This window comes from Carassius gibelio, chromosome B14, assembly GCF_023724105.1.
Source record: "Carassius gibelio isolate Cgi1373 ecotype wild population from Czech Republic chromosome B14, carGib1.2-hapl.c, whole genome shotgun sequence".
NCBI classification, from domain to species: Eukaryota; Metazoa; Chordata; class Actinopteri; order Cypriniformes; family Cyprinidae; genus Carassius; species Carassius gibelio.
Window position 1 is genome coordinate 11,590,407 of NC_068409.1, and position 19,816 is coordinate 11,610,222.

General features: G+C 33.8%; 1 long non-coding RNA gene across 1 annotated transcript; it reads left to right on the top strand.

The window, feature by feature from the left end:
- The first annotated feature begins 2,506 nt into the window (after positions 1 to 2,506).
- Positions 2,507 to 5,348, top strand: LOC127971466 (uncharacterized). Its single transcript, XR_008156862.1, has 4 exons — positions 2,507 to 2,788; positions 4,583 to 4,673; positions 4,775 to 4,956; positions 5,043 to 5,348. It is a non-coding gene; the product is annotated as an uncharacterized LOC127971466 (long non-coding RNA).
- The last annotated feature ends 14,468 nt before the right edge of the window (positions 5,349 to 19,816 follow it).

Sequence of the window (19,816 nt, forward strand, 5' to 3'; positions counted from 1 at the left end):
CTTCATCTACTGATGAAGAGGATCTGGGCTGTTCAGCCCATAGGTGTTAAACTTTCACTAATATTTCCAGGATTTTGTCTCCCAAACAGGAAAATGCTGCCAAACATGTCATCTTTTGGAGATTAATATAAGTGGCCTAAGATACGTCTATGTGAAGGGAATATGCATCATTATGAGTCATTATAAGAGGCTCTGTCATTATCATTAATCCTACAGTTGATTGGACACTTGACAGATGTACATAAAGGAGCATTACAATGATGCCATCAGTGCATTAGTGTACTATATATATCTTGTCTCTGAGACACATCTGGTTTGAGGTCTAACACTGTTCTTGCGACTGTCACATTACAGACTAGACTACAGGAGCAGACTGCAACCTGCCATTGGAGGAAGATGAAAAGAAAGTGGTAAGTGCTACTTTAGCACACTTTTGCACCTTTGTTAATGAAATGGTAAAACATAATGAAATATGTATTTAGGCTATATTTTATCTATCTTCATTTTAAGCATTACAAAAAATAAAAATACAATAATATTGGTAACACTTTACAGTAAGGTTTAATTTGTTAATATTAGTTCTTCTAACAATGGAAAATATTTCTGAAGCATTTATTAATATTACTGTAATGTTAATTTCAACATTTAACAATACATTATTCTTTTAAAAAATTGTTATCAGTTAATATTATGTAAATAATTTGAGCTAACATGAACTCATGAATAGTTGTGATTTTATTAACTAATGTTAACAGAGATTAATACATCCTGTAACAACTGTTAATTAATGCATTAACTAATAAGACCTTATCGTAACATGTTACCATTTTGTTAAATATTATTTGCAAGTTCAGTTATATTATCATGTAAAATCAGGCATACTTAATTTTTTATTGGACTGTGGAGTATTGATGTGAAAGTTTTTTTTTATTAAAAGTAATATTTTAAAATATAAACAGTGCTGTTCAAAAGTTTTGGAGCTAAAAGATGCTGAAAGATGCTATTGGTTTTTATATTACTATTTACAATGGTCAAAATGCATTCAATTTAGTGTCATTTTCATCTCTCAAAAAAAAAAAAAAAAAAAAAATATATATATATATATATACATATATATATATATATATATATATACATATATATATATATATATATATATATATATATATATATAGACCTATATACTTTCATCTCTCAGTTAGATTTTTTAAAAGGTGCTCTTGTCAACCTTATTTACCCATAAAAGATGCATGCTAGTACCTTAAATGTACATATTAATATCTAAAGAGTACCTAAACTGTACATATTACTAGCTTTTGAAAAGGTATTGCCCTATTTCTTTATTCTTATTTTTTTTTTACATTTGAAATAACTAATAGATCTTATATATGGTACTTTATTTTTGTGAATTAAAGTAGAGAATGGTGCTTTGGGAAAGCTTGTTGTGAAGTGTAAGCACTAATAGTGTTCATCTTAGTGCTTCCGCAAAACCATCCCAGTTTTGTTAAATCTCTACCAAGTAAAAAAAGTTTTTTGTGTATTTCTGTTAATGTTTGTGACCCACCCAGCTGATGCAAAATATCACTGGCCTTACAGCGACATGAGAACATAAGACAGGAGACGTGTCCAGTTGTCCCCTGAAGCAAGCGAGTGCTGGTATCATGGCTGTGGTTGTCAGTTAGGCCTGGTGGGAGAAGAGAGCCTGGCCGAGCTGCTGATCTGGGGCAGTTTGGCACACATCCGCCCCCTGAGATGGTGTTTGCGTGATGGTGTGTGTGAAGGACCCGGCTGGGCTGCCTGTGAGAGTGCTTAAGGCACTTTACCTTCTTTACCCTCTGCTGGAACACATGAACGTGTTGTGTGTCATGTTCCAGAATTCATGTCTGTCCCTCTCGTTCTCACTGGATCTCCCTCTTTGGCAGATTGCCGTCTTCTGTCTGTCTGAATGACACAATGACAGATATGAATAACAGACGTGCCGCAGGACGTCCTCAGTGGTGCATTCCTCACTTAATACTGCGTTCTCAATGAAACCTGTGTGTAATCATTCATGTGCTTGTTCATTTCTCGACAGTCTTCTGGATGTATCTAAGACCACTGTCTTAGACTGAAAGACCCCAGCAACACAATAATAGCCAGTTTTACATGGACAAACATCAATTATTTTGTTCAGAAAATGTAAAAATCTGTTGACTAATATAAATATGTTACATGCAGATCATCAGATATATCTATCTATCTATCTATCTATCTATCTATCTATCTATCTATCTATCTTTGATGTACAATAGTGCTTATTGATGTACATGTAGTACAACCCTTGTGACAAAGTATTTCTTTCAGAAATTATATAGTAATTATAAACTTAAGTGCAAACTGAATTTAAATATTTTTGGATGATTAACTGCATGTTAATTAATAAATATAATTATATTTAAGAGTATTTTGATTATTTATTTATTTATTTATTTATTTATTCATACAGAGGAAATTTGGATGTATAGTAGAGCTGAAACAACGAATCGATTTAATCGATTAAAATCGATTATTAAAATAGTTGTCAACTAATTTAGTAATCGATTCGTCGCTAAATAAATTTTATTTGCCATAAGCGGCTCATTTCGTGCATATTTCAAATCTGCGGTGACCAAAGTGTGGCAGTAATGAGCCACCGGAGGTTTTACTCAGCCAGTACAGCAGGTGAAGTAGCGAATAGCCAATAGCTGGCCTCGTTTTATGTCACGTGCTTCCCGAACAGCGTCTCTGCAGCATTCAGCGGGAAGTGGGGGTACTTTACTTTGAGCCTTCAAAATGAAGAGTAACCTGTAAACTCTGCACTACTGAACTGTTTAAGGGGCCGTTCACATATCGTGTCTTTTGCGTGCTCAAGTTCGTTATTTCCTATGTAGGCGCGCAGTATGCACTCTCATAATGGAAGCGACGCGGTCGCGACACGCACGCGGTGCGATGCGCCCGTTTTTCCAGGCGCGTCCACACCGCATCCATTTATCCTTTGCTGAAATTTCCGGGTCTTCATGGAGAGGGCACGTCATGGAGAGAGCACGTCATGGTTGCTTAGCAAAGGCAGACGCCTCAGGGGCGCTTCTGCCCGAGCGCTTTGGAAAGAAGGAGAAAGCGGCGCGACTAGCGTTTTCCACGCGTTTTTAGGTGCGATATGTGAACGGCCCCTAAGAATTTTATTTGTGCAGATTCTCCAGTACAAGGTTGTTTGCAAATGTTTAGTCGTAAAAGCTGATAACATTGCTTTTTAACAGTTAACATTTAAAGCTTTACAAACATGTTATGTGATCAGTTTGTCGTTTACCAGTTCATAATTCAGACTTGCAGCCTAATTATGACTGAATGAGAGAGGTAAATGTTTGAGTATACTTAAAATGCACTTCTTTTCTAAGTATTCACTGCTCTTTTTCACACAGAAGGTTTTTTGTGTGTGTCCCAATTTTTTTTTTCTGGACAACCTTCTGATGGATTTTACTTTAAATTGTGAGTTCCATTCAGGTTTCATGCCATTAGCACTTTTTTTTTCGAAGGATTGTTTACAATTTCACAGCATAAGCTATAAAGCTTTTTCCCAGTAAATAATAAAATACAATGCACTGCAATTTTATTCTGTTTTATCCTTATACTTCGTGAAAATATGTTCTCAAAGATTCCTTAAGCTTTGTTTGGGATGTTAAACTACTATTAGGAGCTCTAAGGACTGCCATGGTGAAAACAATATTTGAAATCTCCTTGTGAATTTTGCTAGAGTATGGGTCAGTGTTTTGATTGCAGAAGAGTTCGACAAAGGATTACTAACATAATAAAACAACTCCAGGTATATTTTTGATGAGGATATGACAATGCAAGATGGTTAAAATCTCTTAAAAATCTATGCTGAAATAAAGACCCTTTATTAATAATTTACTTGGGGAAAAAATGGAAAAAACTAAAATATAAGTACATAAACCGATTAATCGATTAATCGTAAAAATAATCGACAGATTAATCGATTATCAAAATAATCGTTAGTTGCAGCCCTAATGTATAGTATTTAAATATTTATATTCAAATACATGTATAATGATGAAGTTGCAGTTTAGTTATTTAAATTATATTATCTTTAAATGTGATATCAAATAAAACTTTAGTTAATATTAATATCAAATACTTGATATTAATACATAAAAATATGCGTACTTCTAAAAACCATGGTGAAATATTATTTAAACAATGATTTTAAAGCTGCTGAAGTGTAAAACATTTATTATATTTATATAAAACAGTCATGTAAGATTATATATATATATATATATATAAGTTAACGTGGTATTTTTACATTTTAAACTGTCATTTTCTTTTTCTTTTTTTTCACATTACTCACAGAACAATGGTTGGACCCCTGCAGTGCCACTTATTAGCAATCAATCAAATAAGCAATGCAAAAGTAACATTTTAAGAGTAACATAACAGTGTAAAGTTTTACTTTTAAAAGCAACGCTCCCAGCCCTGATTTTTAACACACTCTTAGTTCATATTTCTTGTGTTGTGACGTGCGATAACCCCTCTCTCCTTTTTACAGTCGTAGCACTTGCTGAAAGCACTCGGCTTTCTGTTTCATCTGGGATGATGTGCTCTCTCCTCTCTCCGTGAAGACATTCCTGACGGCCGAGGTAACACAGATTTACCCTCTGCACCACAAATGTGTTTAGAAAAGATATGATATACGGGGCCCAGCGTTTTATGACTGGAGCTGTTCATTACATTCCTGAAGTGGCGGCATATCTCAGCGAATACTGGTCTCCTTCACCTCCCAGCCTGACCTGCGTGTGTCCTCCCAGATCAACAGTCAATTACAGTCTCTCTCCTGCGCTCGCTCTCTCACTTTTTCCCTCAGAGAAGAAAGGAAGGTTTTGGGCCGGCCGCGGTGCCACTGCCTGGCTAATTAGAACCAGGGTCTGTTAAAACGAGAGCTTTAGTAAAACATGCAGTAAAACCCTGAAGGCGAACCATAAACTAACCCATTTCTTTCATTCTTTCAGAAGGGACTCAGTCTGAAACCTGGGCGTAAACTTTTACGAGCACCCCTGGGGTCACCAGTAAACCCGTTAATAGAGATGAGATATGAGGGCTCCCAATGGCCTCCCATTTTGTTTCTTTTTCAGTTTTTTTGTGTTTTTTTGTATTCTTAAGTAGGGTCAAGTGCTCGGGTTCCAGCTCAGGGTTTCTTAGAGGAGCAACACCAAACAAAAACAACTTAAGTGTAACACGGTCATGGTACAAGAGACTGTTATTTTGCTGAGGCATTTAAAGTATTTAATTTTAATCAAATAAATGTGACTTATTCATTTGTTTTCTTGTTTTATAAATATACGATCATACAGTACATCCTTACAGGAATCTTCTTCTGCATTTAACTTGATATAGACAGCAAATTTGTCATTCCTTATACACTACTGATCTAAAGTTTGGGGTTGGTAAGATATTTTAATGTTTTTGAAGTCTCTTATGCTCACCAGGACTGCATTCATTTAATACATGTAAATACAGTAAAAATTGTAATATTGCAAAATATTGTTACAATTTAAAATTCACATGATCCTTCAGAAATTATCTACTTAATGTAACTTAATATACTGATTTGCTTTTCAAGAAACATTTATTATTATCATCAGCAAGTGTGGTGAAAGGTGGTGACGATTATAGGGGCCCACGGCTGAGTGGGGACCCCCGGCGATCTCAACCGTCTGGCTGAGGCTAGCCTAAAAAGACGATCAGGACAGTTGACAGGCCACTGTTGCATGTCGTCATGAAAGCTTATCATTTTCATTTGTTTTTAAGCCAGGCCACTTTACAATTTAAACATTCAAAAGAGTTTAAATCATTCGTTTGAAAACACAAGACGCGGAAAAGCTCAACTCGCGTGCTGTGTTCGGTGCGCACGCAGAGAGAGATCTGCGTCTCACAGACAGCGACACTAAACCGAGCTCTCCTCGAACTTCCTCTTGCACCTGAATGAACAAATACAAATCGCAGTTTAAACAAACAGAAAAGGATGTGAAAAAGCCCAATTCAGCACCGCGGTGTTCCAGGGGCGTAGCCAGAATTTTATTTTTGGGGGGTCCCATCTTAAAATGAGGGGTCAACTCATTATATACACACACATGTATATATATATAAATATATATATATATATATATATATATATATATATATATACACACACACACACACACACACACACTATATCTCTTAACACCAGCTTAAAACCTATTCACATTTAAAACAGCATATTTACTTCACCATTTCAGCAGAACAGTCATAACAGCCCACAACATGGCTCGGTGATTATTACCTTTTACATGAGTCTAACGTTACGTCATAGAATCTACGAGGGCAATTATTAAATGATGTCATCATACTCAGTATAGAAAATCCACCAATTTACGTTCAAAAAACAGTTGAATATATACAGCATAAGCGAATATATATATATATACCCCATAAAATCACAGCATTTTTACTTCACTGTTTCAGCAGCATAACAGCATACAACATAGCTAAGCGGCTTTAATTCAAACCATGGGATTACCTTTTACATGACAAGGCGGAGTCCACGGGGGCGATTATTGTTGAACTAATCAAGACATGTGAACACATTGTACCATTTTGGGTAAAAGCAACGATTCTTTCCGGCAAACTCAGTGTAAGTAAATGGTTGTGAATGCGGCTCATCAATTGCAGACAAATCATTGGGCATTATGCTGATCTGTGTTGTAGAAGTCTTACCGCTACACCCCTGTGATGAAATAGGCGTTTCTGTGTCCTGAGAAGCCTTAGGTGCCACTTCACTTGCTGTCGCAGAACTTTTTTGAAAAAGCGTAATATTGTACTTTGCGTGACAGCTGCCATTGTCACCGAATATTAATGAACTCTCAAGCGAAAATGACGGCGTCAGTTACGCACAACACATGACATAGGCTAATCAAATCAAGCTTGAAAACAGCCGCATTTTACCGTGCAGCATTTCAATTGTTCAATCTATCAATCAGACTGGAAAATCAACATTTTCTTATTTTACTTATTTTAAGCAATCGGAAATCTGAGGGGGCCGGACAGTGGCTACGCCACTGCGGTGTTCTGGTGTTCAGGACTCACGCAGAGAGAGGCGTCTCAAAACACTTGAACTCAGAATTTGCCTCTTTTAGCTCTTGTACCTGACAAAAACATACAAAACATGTCAAGATACCCATCTTGGAAAGTATGTTTGAAAAAACTGTCGGATATGTCTTAAAGCTGCGGTAGGGAACTTTTGACGCTCTAGCGGTTAATAAACAGAACTGCCTGCATCTTGTGGAAGAACATTGTAGCCGGAACTACTTCTCTCTGTTTATGTCTATGAAGAATCACAAAGGTACTGGGTTACTCCGCTGCGGTACCCCCGAAACAATCTAAAATAGTCCAAATATAAACACTTATTATAGGTGCACCCTAGTGATTCAGGACAAGCTAAAAACACGGTTTGGAAAACGGATTCATGGTGTACTCGCTTATTATATACATTTTTCTACATTTTGAACACAAACAAAGTTACGGACCGCAGCTCTGATTGGTTGTTTCTTACCTGGAACGGATGACTTTCTGCAAATGGCAATAGGACACTGGGAGGAGCCAGAGGAGCTTGATTTTTTTCACAGATTATCTGTCTCATATTCTACTGTCAGGACATAATGACAGGTTTAACAAATATGTATAAAATATATTTTTACAAAAGTTACCTACTGCAGCTTTAAGTGAAAGTAAACAGTTGAGAAAAAAAAATGGATGTGTATTAAATAGGATGCATTCATAGTCTCTTAAAGTAACCATGCCAAATTTAGCTACCAGCTGCTAAAATGATGAAAGAAAGAAAATCACTCACTGATCTTGTCTGAATTACTAATTTATTTGTTTTATTGTTTTTTAAACAAATAATTAATTTAGGTAAGTGAGTATAGCAAAATAAAGCGAGCTGTGACATATTATACCCAAAAAATCTTCATACAGTGGACTACTAGTGAAATTGATAGAAAAAAATGGGACCAAAAATTATTCAGACACTTTGGCCTTGTTTTGCTGACCTGTTTTTTTTTTTTTTTTTTTTTTTTTTTTCTGAATTGCTAATGCAACCTTTTCACACCACAGACTGAACAAAATTAAGCATTGCTTGGTAATTGTTTAACAAAGTATTGATAGTTGTGTAAATATTGTCATACTAACAGTTGTCTGAAGTTTTGGTTGATTGTAATCCATTACATACATTTCTATCAAAGTTATCTGACTTTATCAAGATTCATTTGTTCTGACACAGTTTAACTCTGAGTTCTTGTCATATTTTATTACCATTTTATAAACTAGAGCAAATAAACTGTGATAATGTAAGAAATGTTGACGGTGTCTGAATACATTTTGGTTTGACTGTTAATTTAATTTTTACATTGAAGTCTATGCAGTGCTATTTTATATTTAATTATTTGTTTTCTGTACCTGGACACCTACAAACATGAAACAACTTAAACATTGTGGAATTAGCGCAAATAAATAAATAGAATGAACATATAAATTAAACAATTTCAAACAGGACCCACCGGGACAACCTGCACCGGGGACCCCCGCAAACCCCGGCTACTGCCCTGCTCATCAGTGTTGAAAAGAGTTGTGCTGCTTCATTTTTTTTTTTTTTTTTTTTTTCAAGTTCTTTGGAAAATATGAAGTTCAAAAGAACAGCATTTATTTGAAATAGACACAAAAAATAGGTATTTGAATTTTTTTTTTTTTAAACATTATGTCTTTACTGTCACTTTTGATCAATGTAATGTGTCTGGAAATAATGAAATAAATAAAATTCCTTAAAGAGAGATTATTGAGTCAAACATTTTAACATTAATTAAGATTACTTGTGTTCATTCTCATTATGTTTTGTTATTGTTTAATAAGTATATCATTATTTTGTTACTTTTTTAAAAGTATATAATCATCTATTCTGTAAGTATAATTAGTGTTCATATAATGCCATTCAGTAGCAAGGAAACTTAAAAATAAGCTCTCTCTCTCTCTCTCTCTCTCTCTCTCTCTCTCTCTCTATACTCTTATTTTGTTTGGGGGAAAAAAGAGTATCTTTATTACTTAATTTGTCACTAATTTGTATGTGGCTTAATTTTGACAGCACACACACAAGCACCTCTTTTAGGCCCGAGGGGGTATTTAAAGGCCTGATCGGAGGAACACCAAATCTATTAGCACAGGAATGATGATGCCGTTGAAAAAGCTGACAAAACAATTTGTTAATATTACAAATGATAATGATTTTTCGGCGGTCACGTTGCCCCCGGGCAACAAAAACACACCAAATGTCACATCGCAGGGTTTGTATGTCTGCATTAACGTTGTCACGAGGGCAGCACGCTTCATATTTCAGAGCTATGCTAACTTTCTCGGGTTACCGCATGTCCTGGGCTTTCCTACCCTGTAGACCACCCCCGATTAATCTTCCCCTTGTAGCGCCTTTATAATTTGCCATTACAAAAGCCATTAAAGCACAGTCTGATTCAGGCCCCCGGAGGATATTCTAGCTGAGAGATCGAGAGGCTTCTAGAGGCCCCTGGCGGCCCTTTGCACCTCGGACGAGCCCCGAGTCGAGCGGACAGGTCCTTAAAGCTGGGTGAAAAGATCAGCCAAAAGAAAACAAGCATGATTAATGAGAGAAAACGAGGGCCCTTTGCTTTCTTTCATCTGCTCTGATTCTGGTCTTCAGTGAGCCATTAACCCACAGGACAACTGTCCACCGAAACGCTGAGAAATGAGCTCCCTGTGCTCGGTTCAGGCAAATGTTTATGCCTCACAAATGAAGGTGGAACCCAGGGACATTCAAGAGGTGGAAGAGTGTGGAGGAGAGAAAAACAAAGCTCAACTGACCGCTTGGAACCCGAGTTGAACCGATATCATTAGTAACGGTCTCGCCGCTGCCCGGCTAATCACTAAATCTCTTTTCGTGCCGCCAAGCCAGGCAAAATCAGCTCTGAAAGTGAAACAGCCTCATTTGAGGGCCATTTTAAATGAACCGTGAGGTTACAGATCATGTAGTCTACAAAATAAGCACAAATCAGAGCATTGAAAGTAAGGCAGAGCGGAGAATTCACTGGATCAACTGTTCCTGTGGAGGTTGCTTATTCGTACATGCTGTCTGTGTTGATTCAGCTACAGAAATTATGCAAATAATGGCAAAACACCAGCGCTGAATGCAATATGCAGGGTGTTTTAAAATGCATTTTTATTTTCCTTGAAGCATGCTTAGAAATGTATTGAAGGAAAGCGCTTCAGCAACACTTCTGCTCAGAAACTATTATAATATTAACAGTATAACACTCATTGTTATTAAGATGCTTGCTTTCAATATCTCAAACATTGCATAAGACCTGGAGCCCTTTATTAGATCAAGGTTTACTCTGTTCTCCTGATACTAGTGCTAATGCAATATATTTTATTTGTAACGGGAAGAGGGGAAATACATGGAAAGAGTCAAATATTTATTTAGTTATGCGTGTATTTCTTTTTTGTTTGTTTATTCCCTTGAATATAGGGTGTGGGTGACAGGTTATATTTTACAGGGTTGTAGGAGGGTTTACATTGAGCCTGTAATTTTTCTTTTTTTTTTACTATAACAATATGCATTGTCTTGTTAAATATATACATATTATAATATGTTTTTCTAGTAATAAATGTCAATCAAATTAAATGTATAGTTAATATTAAATAAAATGTATATTTGTAATTAAATATTTACTTTATTTTAATTGTGTGACTATAAAGTTCCCCATTTTATGCAGAAAAGGAGCATGTTTATTTGAATATGATGCAGCATGTTTTTGGTGCTTAGCGAATAAGATTGCGCTGAAATACTGAGCACAGAAATAATGCAACTGTTTTTGTGTTTTTTCTTCAAGTTTAATCATCTTTCATTGAATTGCTGTGTATAAAAATATCTACAAGTATTTTCTCTCTCCACTTTTGAACATTAGTGTAGATAGAAAGAAGTTTGGAGGCCGAGGCAGCACACACGGGGTGTGTGTGCGGGTACGGTTCGCAGCAAGTCCAGCCGCCCGCACCTGGACCGGGGTGAAACGGAATATGAGCTGAACTCTGCATCTCTGAAGCCGAGGCCTGCCAGCGAAGAGAGAGGAGTTCGGGGTCAGGGGAGAAAGAGAGAGAGAAGGTCAGTCACACAGACAGTTTCACACAGTAATCTGTTTCAAAGCTGTTCCCTCTGCAGGGGTAAGAAACACTCCATCACTTCATATCACTAGAAATCCTGAGGCCTCTCGCTAACCCTGCACATTTCACATTGGTGAAAAGGGTTATGTAGCAATGCTCGAATGTGATTTAAAAGAATCTGACTATTTTATATTTCAGCTTTTGCGAGTGTAACTGTGACAAATGGCTTGCAGATCTTAAAAAATGGCCTTCATAAATATGAAATTGGGCCGTCGCACTCAGTGCAACACTTTCTTTCTTTCTTTTGACCAAAATAATGTTGTGAAATCCATTTTCTTTATTTAATTTTTTTATTGTGATGATCCACATTGTCTCATTACATGATTTCATTATGAGAGATATCTGAATTATGCAAAAGCATATTTCCTTCCTGACAGCTCTGGCTGCAGAAGAGCGTTCATGGCCTGCTGGGAGAGGGGAAATAATCGTTCATTAACCTTTGAACTTGAGAGGGCGTCAATTGAGTCCGGCTTCAGCTGCAGCACACACACATACAAGATAAACACACATATTCCCTGCAGAGAGACTGCAGACAGGCAGTTTACATAGAAGCATAGAGACTAGAGCAAAGATGATATATTCATGATGATCTTCTGTCAAACATGCTAGTTACATGCTCAAAATTAATCTGTAAATGCAGGTCAGTTGTTGTTGTTGTTGTTTGTTTTGTTTTTTTCTTTGTTTTACAGTATGAGAGAGAGCTGGGTAGATATGACTTACCAAATTACATGACAATAATTTTAGTTAGTTATGTAATCCATTACATCATATATTTTAGGTGACATAATCAGACTACTTTCTAATAAAATTTTTTTAGATTTTTGACCTAACTTGTTTATCATATTGATTTAAATAGGATAATCTTGCCATATTTATATAAAAATGCAAAGTGTAAAGAATATATATATTCAATTCATTGTATTAACATTACATTATGTGAAGGTTTCCCAAACTGGGGTTGGTGAGTTTAATGGAAAACTAATAATTAATTAAATCATAAAAATATGAAATTAAAATAAATCATTTTAGAATAACATGAATCAAAATGAAAAACTAAATGGGTCAAAAATCAACAGCAAAATGAGTCTGAATTATGTATTTTTTTTTTTTATTTAAAGAAATTACAAATTTTATTCAGCAAGGATTTGTTGAATTGTTAAGAATTGATAGGCCAGATTTACAGAATATTGTTAGAAAAGCTTTCTATTGTAAATAAATGCACCTCTTTAAAACTTTTTATTCATCAAAGAATCCAGGTTTAGATGACAAAAAAGGTATATTACATACGGTATATATAATTTGTTATATATATATATATATACATATATATATATATATATATATATATATATATATATATATATATATATATATATATATATATATATATATATATATATATATATATATATATATATATATATATATATACTACAGACCAAAAGTTTGGAAACATTACTATTTTTATTACATTATACCATTTTTAATACTATGCTCAACAAGCCTGCATTTATTTGATCAAAAATACAGAAAAAAAACTGTAATATTGTGAAATGTTTTTACAACTTAAAATAATAGTTTTCTATTTGAATATACTTAAAAAAAATAAATTATATATATATATATATATATATATATATATATATATATATATATATATATATATATATTCTTGTGATGCAAAGCTGAATTTCCAGCATCAATACTTCAGCCTTCAGTGTCACATGTAACATCCAGTCTATCACATGATCATTTAGAAATCATTCTAATATTCTGATTTATTATGAGTGTTGGAAATAGTTCTGCTGTCTAATATATTTGATGAATAAAAGGTTAAAAAGAACTGCATTTATAAAAAAAAAATAAAAAATAAAATAATAATAATAATATATTTTCTTTACTATCACTTTTTATCAATTAAACACATGCTTGCTGAATAAAAATATTTGATTTTATTTATTTATTTATTTTTTCAAAGAAAAAAAAATTACTGATCCCAAATTACTATTTTAAAAACATAGCTTCTTCTTCTTTTTTTTTTTTCTTTTTTTTTTTTACTTTTTATTCATCAAAGTATCCTAAAAAAAGTGTCACATGTTCTGAAAAAATATTAAGCAGCAGAACTGTTTCCAACTTTGATAATGAATCATCATATTAGAATAATTTCTAAAGGATCATGTGATAATGATCCTAAAAATGCAGCTTTGCATCACAAAAATACATGATAATTTAAAGTATAATACATTTAAAAACAATTATTTTAAATTGTAATAATATTTCACAATATTACTGTTTTTTTCTGTATTTTTGATTCAATAAATGCAGGCTTGATGAGCAGAAGAAACTTCTTTCAAAAACATTAAAAATAGTAATGTTTCCAAACTTTTGGTCTGTAGTGTATATATATATATATATATATATATATATATATATATATATATATATATATATATATATATATATATATATATATATATATATATATATATACAGTATTTTATTATATATATATATATATATATATATATATATATATATATATATATATATATATATATATATATATATATATATATATATATATACAGTATTTTATTATTATTATTATTATTATTTTACTGAAGTTAGTAATTTCCCTAAGTTGTAACAATGTGTGAATTTTTGTTGAAATCTTTATATGATTGACCCTGCCAATAACCATAAAGGTTTTTTTTGTTTGTTTTGTTTTTTTGCAGCTTAACCTCTCAAGGCAGGCGTTGCAGATTTGCAACAGTAAAGTAACTAAAAACCTTATTACTCCAGATACATATTTTATGAATGTGGAGTACTAAAAACTTTACTATATTTACTAAGTTACTAAAACTTAATTTGAGCCTGAGAGGGTTAAGGAGATGTTCACTATAAAACCCCACAGTTCCATTGAAGGAGGGACTTGAGACCACTTCTAGAGATCAGAATATCACAGAAAACTGAGGATGGATGAGGATTTTGACCAGTAAGCCACCACCCAAGACTGCATAACCATCCACATCCTAGCATCATGGTGGAGACTTTTACATAAGCAGGCACCTCTAAATATCTGCATTATATTGCATTAGCCTATATTCTGTCCCTAAGTATTAGTACAGACACATGCCTGAAAAATCATCATGGTGGTTTCTCTGCAGTTAAAACCCCATTCCTGCTGTTTGTGCCATTGATTTTGTTGTCATTTCTGTCTGGAGAGCAGAAATAGTTTAAATCTTGCCGTCTCACAGTAGCTATAAACATAGACTGACCCCAGCCCTCGCGCTGACATTATAAAGAGTGTGCCGGTAGTTATGTGTGAGTCAGTGTTGTGTAAAAACAAACCAAATGCCATGGACAGAGCCGCAGTGTGTCAGTAGCGCTGTTAGCAACTGCTTCAGAAACAGCCTGCCTGACATTTCCTACAAATGGATGGAGTGCAAGAAAGAAAGCGCATCCTGGAGGAAATGGCAGATTTTTTGACTCCACTGGCCCGTTAGAGAAAAGCTTTCATCGATTTGGACCATAAAGGCTGAGCAGAATGGTCAATGTTCATGTCTAACCTGCTATTGAACGCTTGGAGAACATGTATTCCTATCTCAGGCTTGTCAATATCAGTGCTTCTGATGTGATCTTTTAAAAACACTGTACCCAAAAATCCTCAGGTGTTGCTCTCTCATGGCTTGGTCAATTTGATGTTGAGATGATATCTCTGGCTTTTGATTGCATACTTTAGTATTTTGGCTAATTTGAGACTAGTTTGTGATATTGTTTAGATCTTGAGATCTCTCCTTTTATTTTTAAAGGGGTCCTATTATCCTCTTTTACAAAGTCTTGATTTTGTTTGGGGGGTGTACTAGAACAAGCTATTATATTAGGTTGTTGGTAAAACATATTTTTTTACATATTTAACTTTATTACAACACCTCTCTCTTCAGTCTGGCATGAAGGGCTCGAATAGTTCCTGAATCAAATGAAGACCCGCCTTCTGAAATACGAAATGTGCTGTGATTGGTTAGCTGGTCCAGTGTGTGCTGTGATTGGTTAGCTGGTCCAGTGTGTGCTGTGATTGGTTAGCTGGTCCAGTGTGTGCTGTGATTGGTTCCACTCAGCGCCTGGTCAGGAAGTGTCATGCTCCTTACCATAGCTGCCTGCGAATTTCAGTCTAAATATTGTATCAGCATCAAATCAGTTTGAGCGAGATTTAATCCAGGATGGTTGTAACCACTCTGCGAGTCGTTCGTTGTATTTTTTGGAAAGTGATTTCTGTTCAATAAAATATCTCCTTTTGAAGCGCACTTTGAGCTTTGTAACTTTGCAGATCTTTTTTTATGATCAAACGGCAGCATTACAGAATAAATAAAGTTGAAAAAGTGAAAAAGCATTATAGGACCCCTAGTGTTGTTTCTAGGAGAAAAAAATGAGGTATTAATGAGATCTCAATGCCACATCTGACACCTTATTGTATGCTTCAGTATTGGGCTTTTCTATCAATCCGTACTGAACAAACAGAAAGGGGCTTCTGAGGTGCAGCAGTGGAGAACAAAGCTTATTAATAATTCAGGAGTTTGTGATTAAGAGAGGATGTGCTCCTCATGCTATTAGAGCAGATGTAATTACTGTCCAACAAGAGCCGGGACATGGTTAGAGGCCATTCCCAAATCTAACTGTTGTAAACAGATATCCTTTCATAAAAACACAAAGAAAGATTTGAGCAGTGTCGATATATTCAAGATCCTCTGTTCAAAATACCAGTTTCATGCTCAAATTAATTGTAAACATAATTCCCAAAAATAAATGAATAAATAAATAAAAATTGATAGTTCTGACTCTAGATTCTGATTGGATAAGCTATTTTAAAGTTGAATGTTGCTTGGAAAAAAGTTATCAGCTTAGAATAAGGTCAAACTAAATTACCTGATGAAATAATAATATTAATAATAATAATAAAGTTTAATATTATTATTATTATTATTATTGTATAGTTATACATTATTTTTATAAAATAATAATAACATCATCATCATCATCATCATCATCATTATTATTATTATTATTATTATTATTATTATTCGATAAAAAGTTACAGTTTATTTATTTATTTGAATTAATAATAACAATCATTTTTAGTAAAGCAATTAAATTATACAAATGTATCCAATTTATTATTATTATTATTATTATTATTATTATTATTATTATTATCAAAACAATGTTATTAAAACGTTATTAAAATTAGTATATAAAATTCTTATTAATCAGTATTTTTTAATCAGAAAAATTACTTTAAAAAAAAGTTTTTAAATCAGATTTCTGTAAAAAAAAAATATATAATAATAACAACACTAATTCATTTGAATACTTCACAAATGATGTCCAAACGCATGTTTGTTAATTTCATATTTTCACTAATTTTATTATGCTTTCAGCTACAAGTAAGATTGTCTCAGATTTTTTATTTTTATTATTATTATTATTATTATTATTATTATTATTATTATTATTATTATTATTATTATTACTTGTTTGTTTTTTTCCACTCCACAGATTTTCTTCCAAAAATGTGGACTGGTTCTGGAAATACATTGCTTTATTTTTAAGTGTTTTTAACAGAAAATGTATTTGCGGACCGATGTTTTCTTTTCATTTGCAAGGATTTAAAAAAGCTATGTTGGTAGTAAAACAATCAAATATTATAAATGATTTTAATGAGATTTTTTTTTATGCAGATGATGCAGTAAATTAAATAGACGGCGTATAAATGACAGCTCGTATAAACTGTTTAAATGTCTCCAGTGTCGTACAACGGCTGGATGTGTTTTGATATTCCATCTTTCACTTCTTTCGTTTAGTGCTCGTGCAGATCGGGAACTCTAATGAGTATGTCAGGCTGCTCGTGAGTGTGTATGAAGCGTTTTGTCATCACCCTGTGTGTGTGTGTGTGTGTGTGTGTGTGTGTGAGCTGATCTTCCTGTCCGTTTGCAGTCTCTACATCACCAGAAGAAAGGCAGGAGTTGCTACCAGATGGTTAAACAAACACATCACCCAACTGCACATAACTCAGACCCAGTTAGTGTGCGCTGTCAAGGGTGCGAGGGGAAGCGAAGGCATGTCCTCCTCCTCCTCCTCCTCCTCCTGCTCTCCTCGCCTCTCCTCTCTCCTCGTTCTGTGCTCCTTCCTTCCCATTACACACTTCAGGGGAATGAAAACAGGATGGGAAAGATGGAGGGGAATCCATCACTGTGTGTATTTAATTGTAATCAGCGAGCGCATTTGTCCATGTTAGCATCTCTCTGTCCCAGGTGTGTTGAATAAGGAGGACATCTGGGAAGGCATGGAGGCTGCGAGTGTGTGGGTGCGTGCGGAGATAAAGGGTTTCATGGGGAAAGTGGTGTGTGTTGAGAGATGGAGGACCAGACTCTTGGTAAGCGTGTGTAGGGGAGTCGTTGAAGACCCGAGGGGCAGAGGTTAAGAGTTTGGAGGTCGTAAGATCACTACATTTTACTCTCCCTTCACCTCATCTCACTCTAAAAGCTCTCTGCGGTGCCCTTATGAGACTCATTTGTTACTGCAGGTCTCACAGTTTATCTCTGCTCTCCTTGTTTAGAAAATGAATACACACACATTTGCACAGCAGTGTTGGGGAAACTGCTTAAAAACTGTACTGTGGTTTACAAGACACTAATGATTTGACAGGTAAATTGATGTTTTAATAAAATATTGGCAACATTTAAAGGGATAGTTCACTGTTATGATTAACTCAAGGTTAACTAAAGTTGTTGGTCCCCATTGACTTCCATAGTATGGGAAAAATATTAAAAATTCATATATATTATGGAAGTCAGTGAAGACCACAAACACTGATATATGTATGTATGTATATATATATATATATATATATATATATATATATATATATATATATATATATATATATATATATATATATATATATATATATATATATATATAGTTTTTATCATAAATAGTATTTATATATAGTATTTATCATTACATAAAATTTTCAATATTTTACAATGTATTTATCAGCATTTTTATTAATATAATTGTTTTTGTTGTTGTTGTTGTTGTTTTTTGTTTTTTAGCAGTTTTTTGTTTGTTTGTTTAAAACTATACTTCAAACTTTCTGGCTTTTTTCAATCAAACTTCAAGTTTGCTTACAAACTTTGTATCTAATTATAAAAAAATTCTATATATATATATGTGTATTATGGAAGTCAGAGGAGACCAGACCACTGTTTGCGAATGAAAGAAACTCATACAGGTTTGGAACAAATGTAAAAAAAAAAAAAAAAAAATATATATATATATATATATATATATATATATATATATATATATATATATATATATATATTGGGTGAACCCTCCGTTTAAAGTCTTTATATATACATAAGTATGTGTTATGCATTATTTATGGATTATAAAACAACTTACATTTTGTTGTAGGATATCATGCATAATTGTAACCACAGTTCTAATACATATAAAACTTGTCTGTCCATTGTTACACTTTTAGAAAGTGTAATGCGTTAAAACACGTGACACACCAACTTCAGATGGAACAAGGAAAATATTATAATGCATTTTTAATAATTATTTATGAAAATATAATGTATTACAACAACATTTAATGTATTTGATTGATAATATTGTTTTTGTTGTTGTTGTTGTTGTTGTTTTTACAATCGTAAAAAAAATAATACTCTCAATTAGGTTTACAACAGAAAAAAAATTATAATAATTACTCTAAATACAATGAACAAATAGTAGAAACACCCAAAAGATTAAATATAAAGTTCAAAACATGATTGATAATGAACAACAGTATTTAACTAAACATGAAAGTATGAAAAATACTCCACAATACTATTGCCTAGTGACTCGACTGAATCAGTGAATCATCTAAGTTAGTCAGTTCACTAAAATGAATCAGACTTTCCAAAGCTGTATGCAAGAGAGAAATAGTAGGAGAAGATAGTAGCTGTGTGAGCAATTCAACATGGAAAAATTACTTCATAATGTAAACACAAATCTATTTAGAAAACTGCTATGCTACTTTTCTATCAAATGAGTGCCGTTGCATTTTTTTGTTGGTCTGCTTATGTGAACAAGTGCTTTATCAGATGGTTTGGTTGTTTTATAATTATCCTTATTATAATTATTGATTGCATTTGAAAGTGTCATTGGCCTCATTGTAATTTATCATAGTCCCTCGCTGGACCACGAGCAGTTGCTCAAGATATGCTGAAAACGACAACAGGTCTTTTGGCCGCTGAATTGGGCCGTAATGTTGAAGAATGTCAGATATGCATTGCGTTACCTGCTCATGCGTTTTCTCTTTTAACGGCAGTGCACACTGGCTGAAGAGGAGGAGCAATAATTATTATGGCATGTCTCCACACCTCAACACAGGCCAATGTCAGCGATGCTCTAATGTGAGGCCGCATGACAGCTGAATTACATTGGGCCCTCGGTA